The following is a 10,937-nucleotide window of genomic DNA, read 5'->3' on the forward strand; positions in this document are numbered from 1 at the left end:
CCTATAAAAGGACCCCCGAGCTCCTCCAAACCCCCAAGCCACCTCAGGCCATCCCTCTAGAGCCCCCACGGCCAGCCATCGACGGTGGGAAGCCTTCTTCTTCGTCTCCGATCAGTTCGGCCGCCGCCACACTCCGGTGTCGTGCGATGCAAGCAGGCCTTCCCCGTCCCTCCAGTGCTTCCATCCTCCTCCCCTCGACCGTGCGGAGCTGCCTAGCCTCTCAAACGTGATCGGGAGCCACCGTAGCCCAAGCCCCCAAATCCTCCCAAAGCCACCTCCGTCGCGGAGCTCGCCGCCGGCGACTCCCTTCGTCCCTACTAGCCTTTGGACCACCAGGAGGACCGCCCTGGACCAGCGGATCCATCCCTGCCCTCAGAACCCCGCGAGGAGCCGCCGTTCGCCGGTGTTGATCGCCGGAGCCCCGCCTCCGCTTGGGCAGAGGAGAAAGGAAGCGGGCGACTGGTCAAATCTGACCAGTGGGCCCAAGGGACCCACTCTCAGTGACCCACGCGCCGGTCCATGCTGGCGTAAGTGGAAGCGTAAAGCGCAGAGTATGCTTTCCCTTTGAACCGTTTTTTATTTTTCTGTTTCTTTTATTTAAAAAACAGAAATTGACCAAACTTTCACTGGCCATAACTCTTTAAATATAAGTCCAAATGATTTGATTCTTTTTCTGTTGTTTCTCAAATTTTATCTAGTTTATTTTCATATTTATTTGAAAATTTTCCAAACAACTTTTTGTACTATTTTGAAACTATGTGTTGAATTAAATAAAAATTAGGATTATGGAGAGAGAAGAAAACTTTCAAAAGTTTTGAAATGCACCCCGCCTCTCCACAACTTGAAGGCAAGCATTCTGAACCCTGGCATAATATTGTTGTGTGTTGTTTGATATGGTTACAACACCACCTTAACACGAAGTACTCATTATTTTATGTGATGATATGATCATACTCATGAGTGCATAATGAATGTTCCTTGCTGTTGGATTCTGATATGCTTGTGATAGTAATCACCCTCGTATGCCTTGCATGCCTATCGAAAGGAATCCGGGAAAGCCTCGGTCTTGGGTAGACACGAGCTTGTCTCCGGTCTTCGTCGAGACGGTTGTATCCGGTATGGCATAGTGAGGTATGAGGAGTGGTGATTTTGTCTGTTGGTTGAAACATATTTGTATGCTAATTATGCAGGGAATACTTTAACCTCCTGAGTCGACCATAGATCGAGTCTTGTTCCAGTAACCCCCATGCTTGTTTTGTACTACCACTTGTCCCCGCCATAGGTAGGGTACGGTTCAGTAAGTTGTCAATCCCTTTCTTAGCACACACCGTACAGAGAGGCCATGTTGGAAGATACCGGCTGCATCCGGTAGGCATGCCACCTGGTCCGGGGGCATGGGTGTTTCCGGTTGTAGCCGAGGGGGTAGCTCCCCTAGTTTGAGCGCGTTATAAATTTTGTGATCCCGTGCTAATCGAGGTTGTAGCCTCCCCACTTAGAGTTTTGCTTAACGGGTGTCGTGGGTGATTCCAGACATCGGTAAGTCAGGCTGGTGTGTGTGGTCAGGTGTGTTTTCAATTAAAAGACCGTAGACGGAATTAGTCCCTATGGACTAACGGAATCCGTTACTCGTGGGTAAAGAGTACAACCTTTGCATAGATTATATCTATTCGAATAGCCGTGCCCATGGTTAAGGACTACAGTCTGGGATGGGTCAAGTACCGGTCTTAGTGTCGGTCTTCGGAGGAAAAGATTGCTAAACCAGAACATGGATCATTACTTGTGACATATGATTATTATTATTATGGACTAACCATTTACATTATTTATTGAGTATCCCTAGGACGGTTCTACCTCCTGGATATTCACTGTGATTGTTCTCTTATAAGCCCTTTATGTGGTCTCTCTCAGACGCCCGACTGAGGCATGCTTGTTATTTATATTACTTATAAGCCCTTTATGTGGTGTCGCTCAGACGCCCGACTGAGGCATGCTTGTTATTTAATTAATTATAAGCCCTTTATGTGGTGTCGCTCAGACGCCCGACTGTGGCATGCTTGTTATTTAAATTATTTATAAGCCCTTTCTGTGGTGTCGCTCAGACGCCCGACTATGGCATGCTTTAATTATTATCCGTTCGAGGCGTCGCTTCAGACACCCGATCGGTGCAATCTATTCCTACTCCATTATTGCATATTCATGTTGTATATGAATAACATGCTTGCGTGCACCATGGATTTTATTTTATGACTGATGTTGTGATCATGAAATATTTTAGAGCATGATTATCATTTGTTATATTATACATGTGTTCATAATGTTTGCAAGTATATTCAAAAGTACTCACTGGCTTGTCCCTGGCTATTGTCTTGGACAGATTTCTTGCACGGAGAGGAGCGTTGTGATGACAGCCCCGGAGCCTACGCAAAGATGATAGCAAACTCGCGAAGATAGGAGTTATTCTGGCCAGCTGTTCCTGTGGGAAATGGAGTCCCATAGACACTGATAAACCACAAACCGCTTCCGCCATCAGCCACTAGAAACCTTGTGTTGTACTCATAGGCCGGAATGGTCTTGTACTACATATCATGTACTCTGCTTGGAGTTTCTGTATCAAGTTGGTGTCTCATCAGCTAACAGTAATCCTGGGGCTGGTGAGCACAAGGGCCATTTTCTGGGAAATTAATACCCCAAAAATCTGGTCCTGACAACCTTGGTATCAGAGCCAGGCTGACCATTGGCTAATCCTATCTTAGCCAGGTCAATAAACCTAGATTTAACCAATCCACTAGACCTTAACCTAACCCCGGCCAAGCTTCTCGTGTAAGATAGCCACACAATGACCCCAACACCTTTCGGCAGTCGGTGCCTAACCTATCAGCCTAGCCTGTTGATCACGCGCCAGTGACCGACACCTAAATTGTCTCATTCGCAAGCGTGCGAAGGAAGACTCCGTTCCCTTTTGCATTAGAAGAGCCCCCAGAATGTCGTGCACCAAGGGCCCATGAGCGGTGAGAGCCGTCAATTCTGGGCCACTGTGCACATCTATGGTAGGGGCCTATCGCCCGAATGCCCCTACAGGTTCACCAGAAGGACAACTTCCTTTGAGCCACAAGCCATCCAACTAGCTGCTGAGAGGCTATAGTTCAACTCCGGCACTTGTCGCCCAGAGTTAACTATCGCTCATTCTACTACTACCCAGCCATGACAGGTATGGTAGGCCACCCCAGGTTACCAACGGAGATCACAAGACGGATCATGCATTGTTGCATCTGGTGTGCTATGTAAGTGCACTAGAGGAACTGTTCGATCAAATCACCCTTGATCTGATCGCAGCTCGTGGAGAACTGGTTCGCCGAGCCCCGGCGATAGGAGAAGATGAGCCCGACGCCGACAACCCAGTCGTGCTGTTCGGACAACCAATCGAGTCCTTGAGGTCTACCCCAGCCATCGATCAAAATACTTTGGTGTCCCCAGAAGTGCTTCGTCGCCTTTTGGGAACACGCTCCAACGGGATTGTGGCCAACAACCCCCGCAATGGTCATCATCGCTACCCCGACCCTACTGCCCCTCAACTCCATCCATCTAACCCCGACGGTGAAACCCGTGGAGAAGCCTCGACGTCCACGAGGCACGCCCGCTTAGATATTAACGAGGTAGACTAAGTCAGTCGAGTAGTACCAAGTCTTAGTACGTCCACACTTTGTAATGGTGTAGTCTTGCACCGCCATAAATAATCTCAGCTGGTTTGTGTGCCTCTGTTCTGTATAGTACCCATGCATAAATATGTTAGCATGCGGTTGCATTTTTAACTCTGGGCACAACTACCAAAACCACCACCACGACACCTACAATAATGCATCACTTTTGTGAGATATGTGTATCTGTAGCATTGACCCCGATCCCATAGAGCAGATTCGACAAACTAGTCGCCCCACACCGTAATCGATAACCCAGCCCCAATGCTATATAAAAGGCCACCTCGTGACCTTGCCAAGCATCCCTCACCTTGTACACAACTCTCACAGCCATTTCTTTACCATGCCGAGCCCCAGCATTTATCTGAGAACTCCAGACGCAACCCCAGGTAGCTTTGTTAAAATATTGTGGGACTTTACCTGCAGTACCATGAGTGATATCCATCCACCCCAGTACGAGTTGCTCAAAGCGAGGATCACCCCATCCACCTCGAAATATTGGGCAGTGGTGCACATCCCTCCCGCAAACCCAAACCAAGACCCAACGGAAGTCTCCTTTGTGGGGAAATCTATGCCGACTCCGCAAATGGCCATAGAAGCTGCTGCGTACGAAGCGCTTGCTCGCCTTTGATTCACGGTACCCTATGCCAGCGATCGGGGGTATTATTACTTCCCGAGTTGTGCAGCCCCCGGAGAAGTGGCATCTTTTCCCGGTGGACGAATCGAGAGAGACCCAGTACTGGCCAACCTTGCCCAGTATGTCATCGCTCAAGAGCATGTGACCCAACAAATAATGGGTTATCTCCAGAGCCTCGCTGATTTAAATCCTCAGATCGCCATCGGCAGACCACTGAGACCCGACCAGGAGAGACGCGTTCATCGCCTAGTCAATCTGCTTCCCCCGATAGAAGAAGAGTGTGCCCCAATCCCAGAGACGTTTTCTCAGGACCCTGTCCATTTACCATTGTTGTTATAGACTTCACTGCTATGTTTATTGTCTCAGCATTTATTTGTGTGTTGCAACTTATGCGTGGTATCCTAAATTTGTACGATGAATTAAATTTTTTCTAGTTTCAATTAATGTAAGTGGTTTTCACTGATGTTGATTTTTATTAACTGTTTGCACTCTCGATAAGTTCTGAAGTGAGATTTTTCCCTGAGTTGTTGCGACATATATCTCTTCACGACATAGGTTTTTATTCGCTCAGCACCACGACAGCAGACACACGACCACAACCACTCGACATCGTGCACTAATTGCAAATTCACATGCACATTTTTGCACCTAACTGATCACCTCACTAGCTCCACAGTCTCTAAAGGAGAGATTTGTGGGAAATTATTCGGGTACAAGTTACCTCCAGCACACTGACAACAGTTAGCACCCGACATCGCACTTAATCCTCATGATCACCGCCACCGCGGAGAGCTAACACTCGAGCGGCCGCATCACGACGATCATCGAAGATCATCACGCACAAGAGCACGGAGAACCCCAGCAATGCCGCCAGCCCTCCGCACATCAGGATCACGTACCAGTCCGGTATCACCTCCACCATTAGAGCCTCGTCTCGAGCTCCTGCAAACAGAAATGGAGGAGAAGGAAGGAGAAGGAGAAGCGAGGCCAGGTGTGAGGAAGAAGAAAGGAGCACCTTGGTCGTTTTATAGCTCGAGATCGGTGTACGGTGGGCGAAGTCCACCAACGCCGCTCGTCGCTCGATCGCCGGTGTTCGGAGGCGAATCCGCAAGCAGTGCCGACGGCGCACTGGCCCGCGAGGTGAGTGCATGCTGCGCCGGTAGCTAGGACGCCGCGCACTACCGCAGTACGGCCTAGATGCCCTACGCGCTAGCCATCACCGGTGGAGAAAGCGCGGGAAAGCACGCGGGAGAGAGGGAGAAGAGAGAACCAGAGGTAGAAGAAGAGACTGACGGTGGGCCCCGGGTCCACCTGTCAGCCAGAGAGAGCACGTTGCTCTCGCGTACGACCAACGTATTTTAGTAATCTAGATATTTAATCAGAATTTTACTGTAACTAATAGTAGAAATTTCCCGTAGATTTTTCCATGCAACGCCAGTATTCCACATTGTAGTTTTACACCATTTATTTGCCCACTTACTATAGCCACGTTTTTATTGCATGAGTAGAATGGTTATTTTTGTGAATATTACGTTGGTATAGTAGGAATAATATTTTTTTAGAAAACAACACTTAGCAAATCTCGGGGATGAGATTTTTTTTAGGGGGGTAGTGTTGTAACACCCCAAAAACATTTAACCATGATTTATTAATTAAAATTTTGCCTTGGTAAATTAAAATTTTATTTCTGGATTTATCTTTTGATTTCAGAACCACTCTCTTCTTTGATATTGTGGAGTTTTTATCCCAAATGAAAACATTTCCAAAATTTATTGTTGGACTTGTATACCCTCTCAAGAAAAACATTTCGTTTATCAGTGGAATTATTTATATGATTATCTTCCCTGAGCTCTAATTCTGTTAAAAATGATTTTTATAAGATTTAGGGTCCCATTTGCACTACAACCCTTTCAAATACTCCTTTAAAAATTCCACTAAAATTTGGGGATGACATGGGAGGTCCCTAAATCACTTTTATGCAAAAACCTCTCTTAATCATTTGGAGATTTTGAGCCCTACCTCAAGTTTTCAAATCTGGATCAGTCTGTGGTTTGTACTGCAACCTAATTAAATATTTCTTTAAAAATTACATAAAAATTTGTAGGTATCAGTAGATGCATATAATTCAACTTTATGCAAAAACCCATGAGTGTCCTTTGAAAATTTTGAGCAAATCATCCTCTTTTGCTTTCTGGTCCAGTGTAGTATTTTCTACTGCAACCATATTTTAACTTGCCCTTTTTCCCATGAATCTTTCTCCTACTTATAAACCACTCTACCAAACCCTTAAGTCCAGAAGACTGGACCCATTGAAATATTTTTGACCCATGCAATGATAGCTTTTAGTTTCTGCCCAAATTTGGTTTTCACAAAAACTTGCACTAACAAGTTTCTGGTTTTGCCCAAACAACCTTGCCACCCTCTTTATCATACAAAGATACTATGTTCTAGAGTTTTTGGCCACCCCAAGAGTTGCCTAGGTGCCCATAGCATTCTATCGAACACTTGGTGTGCATAGCCAGATTTGGCATGATTTTTAGTTTGCGTTGTGGACTTGATCCCCTGACCCAACCAGCATGTCTCATGGATCTACCTTAGTCTATAGCCCCACCCTGCTAAACCTCATGTGGATTGGAGCCCCCTAGCATGCCATGGCATTTTGCCGAACACATATCGTGCGTGCGCTGGGCGCGCCCAGAGCTCACGTTTTGCATGCGCACGCACCGAGTCGCCGCGTCCCACTGTCGCCTCCCCGCGCTCATTCTGGTCCCTTCCCACTCGCAGCCAACGCGCCCCAACCCCTCCCTCACCGCAGAACCGCCCTGGCCCCCTCCTGGCGCCCCACAGCGCCACCACCGCAAGCCGCCACCGCCGCTCCGACAACCTCTGCCATGGACTGTGCCGCCCGGGCCACTCCAGCGCGCCAGCTGCCCCTGGAACAGCTCGAGCTCATCCGCAAGCTCGTCTGCAAGCGATCGTCGCCACCACGTCGCCCTGCAGCAAAAGAACAGCGGTTCGCCGTCGAGCTTATCCCCGATCGCCGCGGAACCGACCTTGGCCGCCTATAAAAGGATCCCAAGCTCCTCCAAACCCCCAGGCCACCTCAGGCCATCCCTCTAGAGCCCCCACGGCCAGCCATCGACGGCGGGAAGCCTTCTTCCTCGTCTCCGATCAGTTCGGCCGCCGCCACACTCCGGTGTCGTGCGACGCAAGTAGAGCCTTCCCCATCCCTCCAGTGCTTCCATCCTCCTCCCCTCGACCGTGCGGAGCTGCCCAGCCTCTCAAACATGATCGGGAGCCACCGTAGCCCAAGCCCCCAAATCCTCCCGAAGCCACCTCCGCCGTGGAACTTGTCGCCGGCGACTCCCTTCGTCCCCACCAGCCTTTCGACCACCAGGAGGACCACCCTGGACTAGCGGATCCATCCCCGCCCTCAGAACCCCGCGAGGAGCCGCCGTTCGCCGGCGTTGATCGCCGGAGCCCCGCCTCCGCTCGGGCAGAGGAGAAAGGAAGCGGGCGACTGGTCAAACCTGACCAGTGGGCCCAAGGGACCCACTGTCAGTGACCCACGCACCGGTCCACGCTGGCGTAAGTGGAAGCATAAAGCGCAGAGTACGCTTTCCCTTCGAACCATTTTTTTATTTTTATGTTTCTTTTATTCAAAAAAATAGAATTTGACCAAACTTTGACTGTCCATAACTCTTTAAATATAAGTCCAAATGATTTGATTCTTTTTCTGTTGTTTCTCAAATTTTGTCTAGTTTATTTTCATATTTATTTGAAAATTTTCCAAACACCATTTTTGTACTATTTTGAAACTATGTGTTGAATTAAAAAAAATTAGGATTATGGAGAGAGAAGAAAACTTTCAGAAGTTTTGAAATGCACCCCGCCTCTCCACAACTTGAAGGCAAACATTCTGAACCCTGGCATAATGTTGTTGTGTGTTGTTTGATACGGTTACAACACCACCTTAACACGAAGTACTCGTTATTTTATGTGATGATATGATCATACTCATGAGTGCATAATGAATGTTCCTTGCTGTTGGATTCTGATATGCTTGTGATAGTAATCACCCTTGTATTCCTTGCATGCCTATCGGAAGGAATCCGGGAAAGCCTCGGTCTTGGGTAGACACGAGCTTGTCTCCGGTCTTTGTCGAGACGGTTGTGTCCGGTATGGCATAGTGAGGTATGAGGAGTGGTGATTCTGTCTGTTGGTTGAAACATATTTGTATGCTAATTATGCAGGGAATACTTTAACCTCCTGAGTCGACCATAGATCGAGTCTTGTCCCAGTAACCCCCATGCTTATTTTGTACTACCACTTGTCCCCGCCACAGGTAGGGTACGGTTCAGTATGTTGTCAACCCCTTTCTTAGCACACACCATATAGAGAGGCCATGGTGGAAGATATCGGCTGCATCCGATAGGCATGCCACCTGGTCCAGGGGCATGGGTGTTTTCGGTTGTAGACGAGGGGGTAGCTCCCCTAGTTTGGGCGCGTTATAAATTTTTTGATCCCATGCTAATCGAGGTTGTTGCCTCCCCACTTAGAGTTTTGCTTAACGGGTGTCGTGGGTGATTCCAGACATCGGTAAGTCAGGCTGGTGTGTGCGGTCAGGTGTGTTTTCAATTAAAAGACCATAGACGGAATTAGTCCCGATGGACTAACAGAATCTGTTACTCGTGGGTAAAGAGTACAACCTCTGCATAGATTATATCTATTCGAATAGCCGTGCCCATGGTTAAGGACTACAGTCTGGGATGGGTCAAGTACCGGTCTTAGTGTCGGTCTTCGGAGGAAAAGATTGCTAAACCAGAACATGGATCATTACTTGTGACATATGATTATTATTATTATTATTATTATTATTATTATTATTATTATTATTATTATTATTATTATTATGGACTAACCATTTACATTATTTATTGAGTATCCCTAGGACGGTTCTACCTCCTGGATATTCACTATGATTGTTCTCTTATAAGCCCTTTATGTGGTGTCGCTCAGACGCCCGACTGAGGCATGCTTGTTATTTATATTACTTATAAGCGCTTTATGTGGTGTCGCTCAGACGCCCGACTGAGGCATGCTTGTTATTTAATTAATTATAAGCCCTTTATGTGGTGTCGCTCAGACACCTGACTGTGGCATGCTTGTTATTTAAATTATTTATAATCCCTTTCTGTGGTGTCGCTCAGACGCCCGACTGTGGCATGCTTTATATTATTATCCTTTCGAGGCGTCGCTTCAGACACCAGATCGGTGCAATCTATTCCTACTCCATTATTGCATATTCATGTTGTATATAAATAACCTGCTTGCGTGCACCATGGATTTTATTTTATGACTGATGTTGTGATCATGAAATATTTCAGAGCATGATTATCATTTGTTATATTATACCTGTGTTCATAATGTTTACGAGTACATTCAAACGTACTCACTGGCTTGTCCCTGGCTATTGTCTTGGCCAGATTTCTTGCACGGAGAGGAGCGTTGTGATGACAGCCCTGGAGCCTACGCAAAGATGATAGCAAACTCACGAAGATAGGAGTTATTTTGGTCAGCTGGTCCTGTGGGAAATGGAGTCCCATAAACACTGATAAACCACAAACCGCTTCCGCCATCAGCCACTAGAAACCTTGTGTTGTACTCATAGGCCAGAATGTTCTTGTACTACATATCATGTACTCTGCTTGGAGTTTCTGTATCAAGTTGGTGTCCCATCAGCTAACAGTAATCCTGGGGCTGGTGAGCACAAGGGCCATTTTCTGGGAAATTAATACCCCTCCGGTCCTGACAGCATCCCACCTTTCTTCTTCAACAATTATCGGTTAGTATCGGTTGAACCTAAGTTTTTGCTTCTTCACATGAGTTGTGCTATCCTTGCAATGTCATTTTGTTTTGCTTTGCTTGCTGTTTGAATACAATACCATGATCTAAAAGTCTTAAATGAGAGAGAGTCTTCATATAGTTACATAATCATTTAACTACTCATTGATCTTCACTTACATCTTGTTGGAGGAGTTTGTCATTTACTCGTGTGCTTCACTTTTATCCTATGAGTAAATGGTTGAATGAGTTGAATGTCATAAATCTGAAATTATATATGTTTCATTGGCTTATCCCATGGGGAGTAATGACTTCACATATAAGAAGTAGATGTTGTAAATTTATTGACGGTTAGCAAGCATTGTATTAGTCATTTGAACAATTCATGAAAGAATATTGAAGGAAGAGAGATTTCACATATAAATATATTATCATAGACATCTTTTATTATTGTGAGCACTCATTAAGTATGACATGCTAAAGAGTTGATGTTGGACAAGGAAGACAATGTAATGGGTTATGTTTTCTCACATCTCAATTAAAGTATATTGTCATGGATCATTCAAACATGTTGAGCTTGCCTTTCCCCCTCATGCTAGCCAAAAATACCTAGAACCAAGTAGAGATACTACTTGTGCTTCCAAATATCCTTAAACCCAGTTTTGCCATGAGAGTCCACCATACCTACCTATGGATTGGGTAAGATCTTCACCTTTCCCTTTTTCATTTTATCCTTTGGCAAGCACTTTGTGTTAGGGTGA

Source organism: Triticum dicoccoides, chromosome 3B (genome assembly GCF_002162155.2).
Source record: "Triticum dicoccoides isolate Atlit2015 ecotype Zavitan chromosome 3B, WEW_v2.0, whole genome shotgun sequence".
NCBI classification, from domain to species: Eukaryota; Viridiplantae; Streptophyta; class Magnoliopsida; order Poales; family Poaceae; genus Triticum; species Triticum dicoccoides.